Raw genomic sequence first — 16,198 nt, forward strand, 5'->3', positions numbered from 1 at the left:
CAATAGATTTGTGGGGAAAGCGATGGCATGGTATCAGGGACCGTGGCCTTTTCCTGAGGTGTATTGATGATCTGCAGCTTGTTGTGCCGGGGAAAACTTTAAATTTTGTAAGAGACACAACACTTGTGACTGTCAATGGTGAGGAAGTGAGTGTGGAACTCCAAAAGGACATTGACAATTGGAGTGGCCGGACGGGTGGCAGAGAAGTGTAAGGTGATGTACTTTGGTCGAGGGTATGTAAAATGTAAGGCAATGTAAAATAAGGAGCGCTACTCGAAAGTAGGGTGGAGGAGCAGAGGGATCTGGAGGTATATATGCACAGATCTTTGAATGTGGCAGGATGTTTGGAGGGTGCAGTTAATAAAACTTACAGTGCCCTTGATTTTATTATTAACAGGGGCAAAGAGTACAAGGGCAGGGAGGTGATGTTGCATTTGTATGAGACACTTGGTCAACCCCAAGCTGGAGGATTGTGTACAGCTGTGGACGCCACGCTATAGGAAAGATGTGAGTGCACTGGAGAGAGCGATTTCCAAGAATGGTCCCAGGGATGAGAAACTTCAGCGATGAGGAGCGATTGAAGAAGTTAGGACTGTTCTCCTGAGAGAGGAGGAGACTGAGAGGGAGATCCGATAGAGGTCTTCAAAATCATGACAGGCCTGCACAGAAGAGGTGTGGAGAATTTGTAGCCACTCATAAAATAGGTGAGAACCAGAGGACACAGTTCTAAGATGCTTTGCAAAAATAATGTCAGAAAAGACTTTTCACAAAGTGAGTAGTTAGGGGCTGGAATACACTGCCTGGAAATGTGATGGGGGCAGATTCAACTGAAGCATTCAACTGGGGCATTGGATGGTTACAATCTAACATGCACACAAGCCATTGCCGACAATGTGGGCTGAATGGCTTCCTCCTGTAAGTACCAATTTGGTGATTCTGTGAACATTGACCACAGAACAGTACAGCAGAAGAACGGGCCCTTCAGCCCACCATGTCTGTGCTGATCATGATGCCATTCCAAACCAATCCCATCTGCCTCTGCATGGTCCATGGTCCATCCCTCTATTTCCTGCCTTTTTGTGTGTCTGTCTAAATGTCTCTTAAATGTTGCTGGTGTATCTGCTTCTACCTACTTCCCTGGCAGTGTGTTCCAGGCATCTATCACCCTCTGTGTAAAACACTTCCCTGCAGAATGTTGCATGTTCCTGAGCAGTGAGAGCACATTGATCCAATGGGTCGTGAACACAGGGAACACGGCTTGACAACAATGATCCAATTGACTCCTGGTCGTGTGCAACAGAGAACCATTCAGCCTGCAAGAGAAAACATCAAAAAATCTTTCCGAGAGATTTTCTGAAGAAGGGTCCCGACTCGAAACATAAGCTTTCCTGCTCCTCTGATGCTGCCTGGCCTGCTGTGTTCGTCCAACTCTATCTCAAAAAATCTTTCTGTCTGTATTTCTCTCTCTTGTGTGGAGGTGCTAGGAAGCTTCCAGTAACAACCCAACTGTCTACAATTCACTTTCTCTGGAAATTCTCTGGTGAAGAAATAAAATACCTTTTAGAGACGAAGAAAAGAGGAATTCTCAGCATGTGAATGAAAGACAGTATGAGTCTGCAAACAATCTTGTCCCAACAGCAAAGTACTTAATAGGAATTGAGAGGAGTGGAATGAAAATAATTAATCAAATCCCATGAGAAAGACTGTTTCTATTGAACTATGTCTCCATGATATTTGATTTTATGTTCCCCTCCTTGATTAGTATTTATATTTATATTTCTGTCTGTTTGTTAAAGGTGTAAATTAAGGTAGAGTTTAAGCTGTGTGTAGGTATAAGTTAGCAATTCATAGGAACAGGAGTAGGCCATTCAGCCCCTTAAATCTGTTCCACCATTCATTGAAATCATGGTTTCTCTGTGACCTAACTCCATATCCCTGCCTTTGGCCCATATCCCTAATGCATTTGTTTAACAAAAATGATCTATTTCAGATTTTAAATGAACTACTGATCCAGCATCCACTACTGTTTATGGGAGAGAGTTCCAAACTTCTCCCAGCCTTTGTGTGTCGAAGTGCTTCCTAACATCTCTCCAGAATGGTCTGGCACTAATGCCCCTACCTCTCGAATCCCCACCCAGTGGAAATGGTTTTCCTTTAACTACCCTGCTTTGTCCGCTAGGTACCTTGAAGACTTTGATCAGATTACTCTTTAACCTGATAAATTCTAGAGAAACCATGGCTAATTTATGTAATTTCCCTCCATAACCTAACCCTATGCAGTCCAGGTATCATTCTTGGAAACCTACATTGTACCCCCTCCGAGGCCAATCTCTCCTTCCTTGGGTCTGATGCCCAGATCTACTCACAGTACTCCAAGTGAGCTCTAACCAAGGTTGTGTATAACTGCAGTATAACATCTGAATTCTTGTAGTCCAGCCCTCTATGTATAAAGTCGAGCATTCCATTAGCCTTCTTTATTCATGTTTCCTAATTGCCATTGATTAAAGTAGTTTGAGTGGAACCTGATAGGGCACGGAGTGATGTGGGCTGTGGCAAGATTTATTGTAGAATTGTATGAGCAGTCCAGTGAAGTCCTTCTTAATGCCAGGATAATCTTACTCCAACCATCTGTGCTTTTTGTCAGCAGCAAGGCAAGTATCTCAGAGATAGTAAAAACTGCTGATGCTGGAGAATCTGAGAAAGCACAATGTGGAGCTGGAGGAACACAGCATGCCAGGCAGCATCAGAGGAGCAGGAAAGCTGACGTTTCGGGTCAGGAACCTTCTCTTCAGAAAAATTTCTGGTTACATGGGAAGGTGCGTTGGGAAGGGGGTTGGTGTTGCAAAGAACAAAGAAAATTACAGCACAGGAACAGGCCCTTTTGCCCTCCAATCCTGTGCCAATCCAGATCCTCTATTTAAACCTGTCCCCTATTTTCCAAGGATCTGTGTCCCTCTGCTCCCTGCCCATCCATGTACCTGTCCAGATACATCTTAAATGATGCTATCGTGCCCCCCTCTACCATCTCCGCTGGCGTGTTCCAGGCACCCACCACCCTCTGCGTAAAGAACTTGCCACACATATTTCCCTTCAACTTTTCCCCTCTCACCTTGAAATGGTGACCCCTAGTAAATGAGACCCCCACTCTGGGAAAAAGCTTCTTGCTATCCACCATAGCCCAGAGTTGGCGGTTGTGGAATGGACTGGCGTGTCCCTGTGAAATGCAGGTGGCGGGGTGGGGGTGGGGGTAGTGACAGGAAGATGTGTTTGGTGGTGGCATTCTGCTGGAGTTGTTTGAAATGGCGGAGGATAATGCTTTCAATCCCTTTCCTTTAGCCTGTTATCATGCCCTCCTCTGCCTCCATCCCAGTTACTGTCCTTTCCAGTCTGGCAGGAGACACACCATTGTTTTGCCATTCTCACATTCCAATGAACTATCAACATCTTTTCTGCACCAGCACCCTACACACCCCCTCACCCCACCCTACCCCAAACTATCATATAAATACTGCCCCCTTCAGCCTTCATTTCAGTTCTGACGATGAGTTATCTAGACTCGAAACATTAGCTCGCTTTCTCTCCATGGATGCTGCCTGTCTCGATGTGATCTCCAGCATTTTTTTGCGTTCAGTTAAGACAGACTCTTCATTAGAATGACATATTGTTTCTTGGTGTCAGTTTAATGATGTGGAGGAGCTGATGTTACTCTAGGCTGGATATGGTCAGAAATCACACAACACCAGGTTATAGTCCAGGTTATAGTTCAGAAAGTTTCGGAAGAAGGGTCTAGGCCCAAAACGTCAGCTTTCCTGCTCCTCTGAAGCTGCTTGGCCTGCTGTGTTGTTCCAGCTCTGCGCCTTGTTATCTCAGATTCTCCAGCATCTGCAATTCCTACTATCTCTGAAACAATTTTAACCCTACTGTGAAGCCTCTTCTAAGGATGCCTACCCTGAAGAATTTACCCTCCCTCCGAAACAATCTCAGGGGATCTCTCTCCCACTACAACTATCTCGTAATCTCTTAGGCCTTGAAACTGCTCGACCATGTCCTGAAGCAAACCAGGTACCACAGTCACATCGCCTTTCTTAGTACCTGCCCATGGAACCAGATCATCCCTAATAATGATCATACAAGATGATCAGAGGATTAGATAGGGTGGACAGTGAGAGCCCTTTTCCTCAGATGGTGATGGCTGGCACGAGAGGACATAGTTTTCAATTGAGGGGTGATAGCTGTAGGACAGATGTCAGAGGTAGGTTCTTTACTCAGAGAGTAGCAAGGGCATGGAATGACCTGCCTGCAACAGTAGTAGGCTTGCCAAGTTTAAGGGCATTTAAATGGTCATTGGATAAACATATGGATGATAATGGAATAGTGTAGGTTAGATGGGCTTCAGATTGATTTCAGAGGTGGGTGCAACATCGAGGGCCGAAGGGTCTGTACTACGCTGTAATGTTCTACGTTCTAATGGATTACAGTCCACATTCAGGCCTTCCCAATTTGGCCCCAAACCCCGTGACAATGTCTACATTCAGAACATTAAGATCCTTCAGAAGCGTTTCTCCCTGAGACATTTCTGAAAAAGGGTCTAGGCCCAAAACTTCAGCCTTCCTGCTCCTCTGATGCTGCTTGGCCTGCTGTGTTCATCCAGCTCTACGCCTTGTTATCTAAGATTCTCCAGCATCGGCAGTTCCTACTGTCTCTGAAACAAGGTTTTAGTCCAACAGGTTTATTTGGAAACACAAGTTTTAGGAGCCTTGCTCCTTCTTCAGGGGTCAGTGAGGGAGGTGACATCAGACACAGAATTTATGAGCAAAAGATCAGACGGTTATAGAACTGATGGGAATGAATTGAACAAACTTAAAATGGCTGTTCAATCTTTAATTAGTTAGAAAGGAGATGCAGATTTCGATTGATTAAAATGCAAATCCCAGAATTTGTTTCAAGTCACTGCCCCAAGATGACTAAAAGTTTTATCAGTGTACCAGAGGATATCTCTGATTAGACATTACATCTTAGGTGTGAGGCCTTGTTTAGAATCTGGCTATATATTATCTTGGAGTCAATCTTATTTCCAAAGTAGGAATTTATAAAATGCCACATTGTCTACAAATTGTGTGCTTTTTGAATAAAATAGAATGTATCTGCAATTTCAAATCTGCAAACACAAATTCACCCCTAGATTTGTGTGTGTGTATATGTGCGCGCACATGAGAGAAAGTGTGTGTGGGTGAGGAAGAGAGAGTGTGTGAGAGAGGGAAAGAGAAAGAGTGTGTGTGAGAGGGAGAGAAAGTGTGTGTGGATGTGTGTATGGGATGGGGGTGTGTGTGGATGTGTGTATGGGATGGGGGTGTTTAATATTATGGCCACGAGGTGGCGATGACACTCCATGAAATGCTGCAGTGGGACTGCTGTCACACAGAAAGCATTGTCTGCTGAACCATAGGAGGCCTCACAATAGTTGGTCAGATTTGGGATGGTGATCAGCACTGGGTTAAAACCGTGAATGTTCACAACTCACCGCGGTGGAGCCACCTCAGCTGTTGATATTAACTTTGTTGTGATGTCGAGGTGCCAGTGTTGGACTGAGGTAGATAATGTCAGAAATCACACAGCACAAGGTTATAGTCCAACAGGTTGATTTGAAATCACAAGCTTTTGAAGCTTGGACAGACTTCACCTAAAGAAGGAGCAGCACTATTAAAGCTTGTGATTTTAAATAAACCTATCGGTTCAGTTTGTCAGTTTTGTAATTCCCCCTGGGAATCAGAATGTGGAGTGTTCACTCGAGAGGCTTGGCAAATGACCCTACTGTACAATCCCGGGGGCATTCTGTCATGACAGAGCTGACCCTTAAACTGCGGTCTTCTTCAGCCTATCAAAAGGGAAACAAAATACCCCACTGCTGTATTAGAACAAGAACTCATGGATGAATTAACAAATGTGATATTGATGATAAACCCTTTCACACAGCAAGTGTTTTCTTTTTTCACTCGTGGGACATGGGTGCCCCTGGCTGAGCCCAGCATTTATTGCCCGTCCCTAATTGCCCCTTAAGAAGGTGGGCGTGAGTTGCCTCTTGAACTGCTGCAGCCCATGTGTTGTAGGTAGACACGCAATGCCCTTAGGGAGGGAATTCCAGAATTTTGATCCACTGACAATGAAGGAATGGCAATATATTTCCAAGTCAGGACGGTGAGTGGTTCGGAGGGGAACTTGCAGGGGGGTGGTGTTTCCATGTGTCTGCTGCCCTTGTCCTTCTAGATGGAAGTGGTTGTGGCGTTTGGAAGGTGCTGTCTGAGGATCTTCGGTGAATTTCTGCTGGGCATCTCATAGATAGTACACACTGCTGCTACTGAGTGTCAGTGGTGGGGGGAGAGGATGCTTGTGGATCCAGGCAAGAGGGGAGTATTCCGTCACACTCCTGACTTGTGCCTGTAGATAGTAGACAGATTGTGCAGAGATGGGAGGTGAGTTACCTGCTGCAGGATTCCCAGCATTTGACTTGTTCTTGTGTTTATATTGTAGTGATTGTAATGAGCCAGGTGGACCTGATAGATTATGAGTTCCCTCATTGCTGCTGTTAATCTGGTGTGATGGGGGATCCCCGGCTGACAGATATAAACAGGAGTGTCAGAGTTTCTGTTCACTCTGAGGGAGCTGGATCAGTGTCAAGGACTCTCCTTGTGTAAATAAATGGGGGACTTGATGACAGGATACCAGCCTCTGTGGAGTTTATTTTCATATTTGATTAGCCCACTTGCGTTTCTGGTCAGCCCCCAGCATTTTGACTGTGGGAGATGTTAATGCCATTGAATGTCAGTGAGCAGTGATTCGATTCTCTCTTGTTGGAGACGGTCATTTTTGACACTTATGCAGTTTGAATGTTACTGGTTGGGGTATGAGATACACTGTCTTAGAGTGTGGTGGCTTCCAATGGGAAAATGAGGCTGTAAGCTGCCAATACAGAATGTGCAGGATTACAGGAAAAAGGCAGGAAGCTGGCATTGAGTGGGATGCTTACTCGCAAAGCCAGTGTAAACATTCTGGGCTGAATGGCTATCTTCTGTGCAGGTTTTGATAACATAAATGGAATGAATCTTACCTTTTTGGCCCAGCGTCAATTAAGTTTCATGGAAGATTCATAGGAAGGCAAATGGAATTTTGTACTTCATTGCTAAAAGGATTGAGTTTAAAAGCAGAGAGGCGATGTTGCAGCTGTACAAGGTGCTGGTGAGGCCACAGCAGGAGCACTGGGTGCAGTTTTGGTCTCCTTACTTAAGGAAGGATGGGCTGGCACTGGAGGGGGTGCAGAGGAGGTTCACTAGTTTGATTCTGGAGTTGAGGGTGTTGGTTTATGAGGAGAGACTGAGTAGACTGGGGTTATATTCATTGGAATTCAGAAGATTGGGAGGGGATCTTATAGAAACATATAAAATTATGAAGGGAACACATAAGATAGAAGTAGAGAGGATGTTCCCACTGGCAGGTGAAGCTAGGACAAGAGGACATAGCGTCAAGATTAGAGGGAGCAGATTTAGGACTGAGTTGAGCAGGAACTTCTTCACCCAGAGGGTTGTTAATCTATGGAATGCCTTGCCTAGTGAAGTAGTTGATGCTACTTCAGTAAACGTTTTTAAAGCTAAGGTAGTTTTTTTTGAACAGTAAAGGAATTAAGAGATACGGTGAGAATGTAGGTAAGATTCCACGAAAAGATAAGCCATGATCTTATTGAATGGTGGAGCAGGCCCAAAGGGCCAAATAGCCCACTCCTGCTCCTAGTTCTTATGTTCTAAGATTCATCGCCCTGAGGCTAAGTGAGTTCTCTCACTGTATCTTCCCAAATTTACCCCATTGATGACTTTACCCACCCCTATGTTACTCCTCTTGTTGGATTCTAGCCCCAGTATACCACAGGCCACTCCTGGAACAACTGCCAGGATGCCCTGTGATTCACCTGCGTCCCACCTTTAAGATCCTGCTGTGCAGGCAGGTGAGCATGGTCAGTTTGCAGCTGTCCTGCACAGCCCCTGATACTTTTCCTGAAAATGACAGACAGGGGAAGACCTTGCCCCATTCTGTGTTCCTGCTGAGTGGGGTATTACTCATGTGGGGTGACCTCTTCCCTCAGGACCAGCAGTGGAGGCCACGACACCAGGCAATGCCCAGAACATGGTGCCCCTCCCGAGGAGGAAGGTCAATGTCCCTTTCCTCTCTGCCAGGGTGAAGTACACCACCCTCTTTCGGCTACCTCTCACTGTCAGAGCTCATTGGAGTAGCACACTGGAAAGCAAACCCTCCCGTCTCCAGAGTCAGCACAAAAGTTAAAACACCCAGATTCCCCAGTTTACTTGATTTTCACACCCAGGTTGTCGGAGCAGGTTTCTGTACTCGACTATTTATTACCAGCAATTAGACTCCAGCTAAAGGTGAAACCATTAACATATGACTCTGCAACTTAAATCTCTAATCCCTTTATAAATCCATGGAACACGCATACACAGACACGTGCAGGAAGAATGGATAACACAGACAGAGGGAAGGATGGGGAAAGTAGTTTAGTGGTTCATATTTGCTGAGATTCTCACACTGTCAGAACATTGTCTCTCATTCATCCTTCTCCAGATGCTTTCACCTGCTTACAAGAGGCACAAGGTGGCTGATTCACTTATGAGAGGTTTCTAACTTATTAGTGAAATGTCACAGCTTATAGCAACAATGTGGTTGGCAGGCAGAACATTTTTTTATTGTGTAGGATGAGGAATGAAGATATATAGGAGGGGAAAATAGGCTGGGAAAGTTAATGATGATACTCGATTGCTGCATGACCTTGAATGAGTCCTGTGAACATTCCTTTACAGGCTGAGGACAGCACTAGCAGTTTGTTTCTCTGTAGTAGCTGTTCGTTACACTGTAAGAGAAAGAGAGTTTCATTCTGAGAATTAAACTTTACCTCGTACTGGGTTCTTGAATCGTGCCAGGAGTGAACCTAAGCTTCTAGACCAGGCGTCAATCGAGGGCTCCCTGATGGGCAGAAGGGCGTGAGATTTATTCTTTTTTCTTGCTTTTCCACTTTGTAATATTATTATCATTATTTTTACTCAATAAACATCCACATTCTCCTAACCACATTTTAACCAAATCCAAAAAGAATCACTTTGATACATCCAGTGATCCGAGACAGTTTTTGATAACTGGTCACTAGGCCACAAAACAGTCAGTGACTTGTTGCATGGAGACAATAAGGACTGCAGATGTTGGAAGTCAGAATCTATAGGTGTGACTTGGATGAGGAAATGGAAGGGTGGGTTGGTAAGTTTACCCACAACACGAAGGTTGGTGGAGCTGTGGATAGTGTGGAGGGCAGTTGTAGGTTGCAAAGGGGAATTGACAGGATGCAGAGCTGGGCAAAGAAGTGGCAGATGGAATTCAACCCAGAAAAGTGTGAAGTGATGCATTTTGGAAAGTCAAATTTTAATGCAGAATACAGGGTTAACGGCAGGATTGTTGGGAGTGTGGAGGAACAGAGGGATCTTGGGGTCCACGACCATAGATCCCTTAATGTTGCGACCCAAGTTGATAGGGTTGTAAAGAATCATCCTCCGACACTTCCGCCATCTACAATCCGACCCCACCACCCAAGACATTTTTCCATCCCCACCCTTGTCTGCCTTCCGGAGAGACCACTCTCTCCGCAACTCCCTTGTTTGCTCCACACTGCCCTCCAACCCCACCACACCCGGCACCTTCCCCTGCAACCGCAGGAAGTGCTACATTTGCCCCCACACCTCCTCCCTCACCCCTATCTCAGGCCCCAAGATGACATTCCATATTAAGCAGAGGTTCACCTGCACATCTGCCAATGTGGTATACTGCATCCATTGTACCCGGTGTGGCTACCTCTACATTGGGGAAACCAAGCGGAGGCTTGGGGACTGCTTTGCAGAACACCTCCACTCGGTTCGCAATAAACAACTGCACCTCCCAGTCGCAAACCATTTCCACTCCCCCTCCCATTCTTTAGATGACATGTCCATCATGGGCCTACTGCAGTGCCACAATGATGCCACCCGAAGGTTGCAAGAACAGCAACTCATATTCCGCTTGGGAACCCTGCAGCCTAATGGTATCAATGTGGACTTCACCAGTTTCAAAATCTCCCCTTCCCCCACCGCATCCCAAAACCAGCCCAGTTCGTCCCCTCCCCCCACTGCACCACACAACCAGCCCAGCTCTTCCCCTCTACCTACTGCATCCCAAAACCAGTCCAACCTGTCTCTGCCTCCCTAACCTGTTCTTCCTCTCACCCATCCCTTCCTCCCACCCCAAGCCGCACCTCCATCTCCTACCTACCATCCTCATCCCACCTCCTTGACCTGTCCATCTTCCCTGGACTGACCTATTCTGTCCCTACCTCCCCACCTATACTCTCCTCTCCACCTATCTTCTTTTCTCTCCATCTTCGGTCCGCCTCCCCCTCTCTCCCTATTTATTCCAGAACCCTTACCCCATCCCCCTCTCTGGTGAAGGGTCTAGGCCCGAAACGTCAGCTTTTGTGCTCCTGAGATGCTGCTTGGCCTGCTGTATTCATCCAGCCCCACATTTTATTATCAAGGCGTATGGTGTGTTGGCTTTCATTCATAGGGGAATTGAGATTAAGAGCCACGATGTTATGCTGCAGCTCTGTAAAACCCTGGTTAGACCACACGGAATATTGTGTCCAGTTCTGGTCACCTCATTACAGGAAAGATGAGGAAGCTTTAGAGAGGGTGCAGAGGAGATTTCCCAGGATGTTGCTTGGACTGGAAGGCAGGTCTTATGAGGAAAGGTTGAGAGAGCTAGGACTTTTCTCATTGGAGCAAAGAAGGATGAGAAGTAGTAGAAACTGCAGATGCTGGAGAATCTGAGATAACAAGGTGTAGAGCTGGATGAACACAGCAGGCCAAGCAGCATCAGAGGAGCAGGAAAGCTGATGTTTCAGGCCTAGACCTTTCTTCAGACCTGTCTGTCTCCTCTCCACCTATTTCCTCCTTTATCCATCTTCTATTCAACTCCCCCTCTCTCTCTATTTATTTCAGAATCCCTTCCCCTCCCCCATTTCTGAAGAAGGGTCTAGACTTGAAACAACAAAGTGTGAGGCTGGATGAACACAGCAGGCCAAGCAGCATCTCAGGAGCACAAAAGCTGACGTTTCGGGCCTAGACCCTTCATCAGAGAGGGGTTGGGGTGAGGGTTCTGGAATAAATAGGGAGAGAGGGGGAGGCGGACCGAAGATGGAGAGAAAAGAAGATAGGTGGAGAGAGTATAGGTGGGGAGGTCGGGCGGGGATAGGTCAGTCCAGGGAAGACGGACAGGTCAAGGAGGTGGGATGAGGTTAGTAGGTAGATGGGGGTGCGGCTTGGGGTGGGAGGAAGGGATGGGTGAAAGGAAGAACAGGTTAGGGAGGCGGAGACAGGTTGGACTGGTTTTGGGATGCAGTGGGTGGAGGGGAAGAGCTGGGCTGGTTGTGTGGTGCAGTGGGGGGAGGGGACGAACTGGGCTGGTTTAGGGATGCAGTAGGGGAAGGGGAGATTTTGAAACTGGTGAAGTCCACATTGATACCATTAGGCTGCAGGGTTCCCAGGCGGAATATGAGTTGCTGTTCCTGCAACCTTCGGGTGGCATCATTGTGGCACTGCAGGAGGCCCATGATGGACATGTCATCTAAAGAATGGGAGGGGAAGTGGAAATGGTTTGCGACTGGGAGGTGCAGTAGTTTGTTGCGAACTGAGCGGAGGTGTTCTGCAAAGCGGTCTCCAAGCCTCCGCTTGGTTTCCCCAATGTAGAGGAAGCCACACCGGGTACAGTGGATGCAGTATACCACATTGGCAGATGTGCAGGTGAACCTCTGCTTAATGTGGAATGTCATCTTGGGGCCTGGGATTGGGGTGAGGGGGGAGGTGTGGGGGCAAGTGTAGCATTTCATGCGGTTGCAGGGGAAGGTGCCGGGTGTGGTGGGGTTGGAGGGCAGTGTGGAGCGAACAAGGGAGTCACGGAGAGAGTGGTCTCTCCGGAAAGCAGACAGGGGTGGGGATGGAAAAATGTCTTGGGTGGTGGGGTCGGATTGTAGATGGCGGAAGTGTCGGAAGATGATGCGTCGTATCCGGAGGTTGGTGGGGTGGTGTGTGAGAACGAGGGGGATCCTCTTTGGGCGGTTGTGGCGGGAGCGGGGTGTGAGGGATGTGTCGCGGGAAATGCGGGAGACGCGGTCAAGGGCGTTCTCGACTACTGTGGGGGGAATGTTGCGGTCCTTGAAGAACTTGGACATTTGGGATGTGCGGGAGTGGAAGGCCTCATCGTGGGAGCAGAGGCGGAGGAATTGGGAATAGGGGATGGAATTTTTGCAGGATGTTGGGTGGGAGGAGGTGTATTCTAGGTAGCTGTGGGAGTCGGTGGGCTTGAAACGGACATCAGTTACAAGCTGGTTGCCTGAGATGGAGACTGAGAGGTCCAGGAAGGTGAGGGATGTGCTGGAGATGGCCCAGGTGAACTGAAGGTTGGGGTGGAAGGTGTTGGTGAAGTGGATGAACTGTTCGAGCTCCTCTGGGGAGCAAGAGGCGGCGCCGATACAGTCATCAATGTACCGGAGGAAGAGGTTGGGTTTGGGGCCTGTGTAGGTGCGGAAGAGGGACTGTTCCACGTAACCTACAAAGAGGCAGGCATAGCTGGGGCCCATGCGGGTGCCCATGGCCACCCCCTTAGTCTGTAGGAAGTGGGAGGAGTCAATAGAGAAGTTGTTTCCCTGGCCCCCAACACCTCATCTTCACCATGGACGTCCAGTCCCTGTACACCTGCATTCCGCATGGAGATGGCCTCAAGGCCATCCGCTTCTTCCTGTCCCACAGGCCCGACCAGTCCCCCTCCACCGACACCCTCATCCGCCTAGCCGAACTCGTCCTCACCCTCAACCACTTCTCTTTTGACTCCTCCCACTTCCTACAGACTAAGGGGGTGGCCATGGGCACCCGCATGGGCCCCAGCTATGCCTGCCTCTTTGTAGGTTACGTGGAACAGTCCCTCTTCCGCACCTACACAGGCCCCAAACCCAACCTCTTCCTCCGGTACATTGATGACTGTATCGGCGCCGCCTCTTGCTCCCCAGAGGAGCTCGAACAGTTCATCCACTTCACCAACACCTTCCACCACAACCTTCAGTTCACCTGGGCCATCTCCAGCACATCCCTCACCTTCCTGGACCTCTCAGTCTCCATCTCAGGCAACCAGCTTGTAACTGATGTCCATTTCAAGCCCACCGACTCCCACAGCAACCTAGAATACACCTCCTCCCACCCACCCTCCTGCAAAAATTCCATGCCCTATTCCCAATTCCTCCGCCTCCGCCGCATCTGCTCCCACGACAAGACATTCCACTCCCGTACATCCCAGATGTCCAAGTTCTTCAAGGACCGCAACTTTCCCCCCACAGTGATCGAGAACGCCCTCGACCGCGTCTCCCACATTTCCCGCAACACGTCCCTCACACCCCGCCCCCGCCACAACCGCCCAAAGAGGATCCCCCTCGTTCTCACACACCACCCCACCAACCTCTGGATACAACGCATCATCCTCCGACACTTCCGCCATCTACAATCTGACCCCACCACCCAAGACATTTTTCCATCCCCACCCCTGTCTGCTTTCCGGAGAGACCACTCTCTCCGTGACTCCCTTGTTCGCTCCACACTGCCCTCCAACCCCACCACACCCGGCACCTTCCCCTGCAACCGCAGGAAATGCTCCACTTGCCCCCACACCTCCCCCCTCCGCCTATCCCAGGCCCCAAGATGATATTCCACATTAAGCAGAGGTTCACCTGCACACCTGCCAATGTGGTATACTGCATCCACTGTACCCAGTGTGGCTTCCTCTACATTGGGGAAACCAAGCGGAGGCTTGGAGACCGCTTTGCAGAACACCTCCGCTCAGTTCGCAACAAACTACTGCACCTCCCAGTCGCAAACCATTTCCACTCCCCCTCCCATTCTTTAGATGACATGTCCATCATGGGCCTCCTGCAGTGCCACAATGATGCCACCCGAAGGTTGCAGGAACAGCAACTCATATTCCGCCTGGGAACCCTGCAGCCTAATGGTATCAATGTGGACTTCACCAGTTTCAAAATCTCCCCTTCCCCCACTGCATCCCTAAACCAGCCCAGTTCGTCCCCTCCCCCCACTGCACCACACAACCAGCCCAGCTCTTCCCCTCCACCCACTGCATCCCAAAACCAGTCCAACCTGTCTCTGCCTCCCTAACCTGTTCTTCCTCTCACCCATCCCTTCCTCCCACCCCAAGCCGCACCCCCATCTACCTACTAACCTCATCCCATCTCCTTGACCTGTCCGTCTTCCCTGGACTGACCTATCCCCTCCCTACCTCCCCACCTACACTCTCTCCACCTATCTTCTTTTCTCTCCATCTTCGGTCCGCCTCCCCCTCTCTCCCTATTTATTCTAGAACCCTCACCCCATCCCCCCCTCTCTGATGAAGGCTCTAGGCCCGAAACATCAGCCTTCCTGCTCCTCTGATGCTGCTTGGCCTGCTGTATTCATCCAGCTCTACGCCTTGTTATCTCAGATTCTCCAGTATCTGCAGTTCCTACTCTCTCTAATATGGATGTGTTGTCCCAGTCAGATTTGTCTTCTTCTTTGTCTGTGAAGTATGAGACAAGTGAGAATAGGTCGTGTCTCTTGGTGGCTAGTTGGTGTTCATATCTCCTTAATATCAGTTTTCTTCCAGTTTAGCCAATGTAATGCTTTTCACAGTCATGGTTTTTTGTATGTTATGTTAGTTTTATTGGTTGTCAGTACGGGGTCCTTTATGTTCGTCAGTAGCTGTCGCAGGGTGGTTGCTGGTTTGTGAGTTACCCTGGTACCTAGGGGTCTGAGTCCACATCATTCAGAACCCTCAAAGATTTCACCCGAGGTCAGATGCAGGTTAAATGCAGCAACAAGAAACAATGTTAAAAACATTCATCAGATGAGAGAAAGAGAAAATGAGAGTTGATATTTCTTCTCTCTGAGGGTAGTGAATTTGTGGAATACTTTCTTGCAGAGGGTTGTTGAGGCTGGGTCATTCAGTACGTTCAAGGCTGAGATAGACAGATTTTTAATCAGTAAGAGATTTGAGGGTTATGGGGAAGCGCGAGAATGTGGATTTGAGGATTATCAGATCAGCCACAATCTCAGTGAATGGTACAGCAAATCCAATGGACTGAATGGCCTATTTCTGCTCCTACATCTTATGATCTTATCATAAATCATAGAATCCCTTCAGTGTGGAAACAGGAAATGCTGTGGACTGACCAACAACACTTACATCCTGTGTAGAGCAAAGAAAAATTCTATCTGTCACTTATAGAACATAGAACATAGAAAAGTACAGCACAGTACAGGCTCTTCGGCCCACCATGTTGTGCCATGGAATAATCCTAATCCCAAAATAAAATAACCTAACCTACATTCCCCTCAATTCACTGCTGTCCATGTGCATGTCCAGCAGTCGCTTAAATGTCACTAATGACTCTGCTTCCACGACTACCACTGGTAAACTATTCCATGCGCTCACAACTCTCTGGGTGAAGAACCTCCCTCTGACGTCTCCTCTACACCTTCCTCCTAATACCTTAAAACTATGACCCCTCGTGGCAGTCAATCCTGCTCTGTGCAAAAGTCTCTGGCTACCGAATCTATCTATGCCTCTCATTACCTTGTACACCTGCCCAATCTGCAAACCTCTCTCTCCTCCTCATCTCTGTCATAAATGTGTGACCTTTGGCAGTATAGACTTGAAGAGCCGAAGGTCCTGTACTGTCTGATTCTATAACTCCTTAAACTGACATGCACCCACCACTTAATCATGTTGCTGGAGCCACACATAGGCCAAACTGGGAAAGGCAGACCACATCTTGAAAGGACATTCGTGAACCAACTGGAATTTTATGACCATTGATAATAGTTCCATGAACACCATCACTAGTCAAGATTCCAGATTTATTAATTGTTCATTTAATGGTGCAGGCACGATGGGCTGAATGGCCTCCTTCCATGCCAATAACAATTCTGTGATCCTGTGTCTGCCTGAGTCGAGACGTAGCCTCATCACTGTCTTGGCAACATTGATAGATTATGAAGTTTTCAATCAACAAATTAATTTTAAA

Source organism: Stegostoma tigrinum, chromosome 6 (assembly GCF_030684315.1).
Source record: "Stegostoma tigrinum isolate sSteTig4 chromosome 6, sSteTig4.hap1, whole genome shotgun sequence".
NCBI classification, from domain to species: domain Eukaryota; kingdom Metazoa; phylum Chordata; class Chondrichthyes; order Orectolobiformes; family Stegostomatidae; genus Stegostoma; species Stegostoma tigrinum.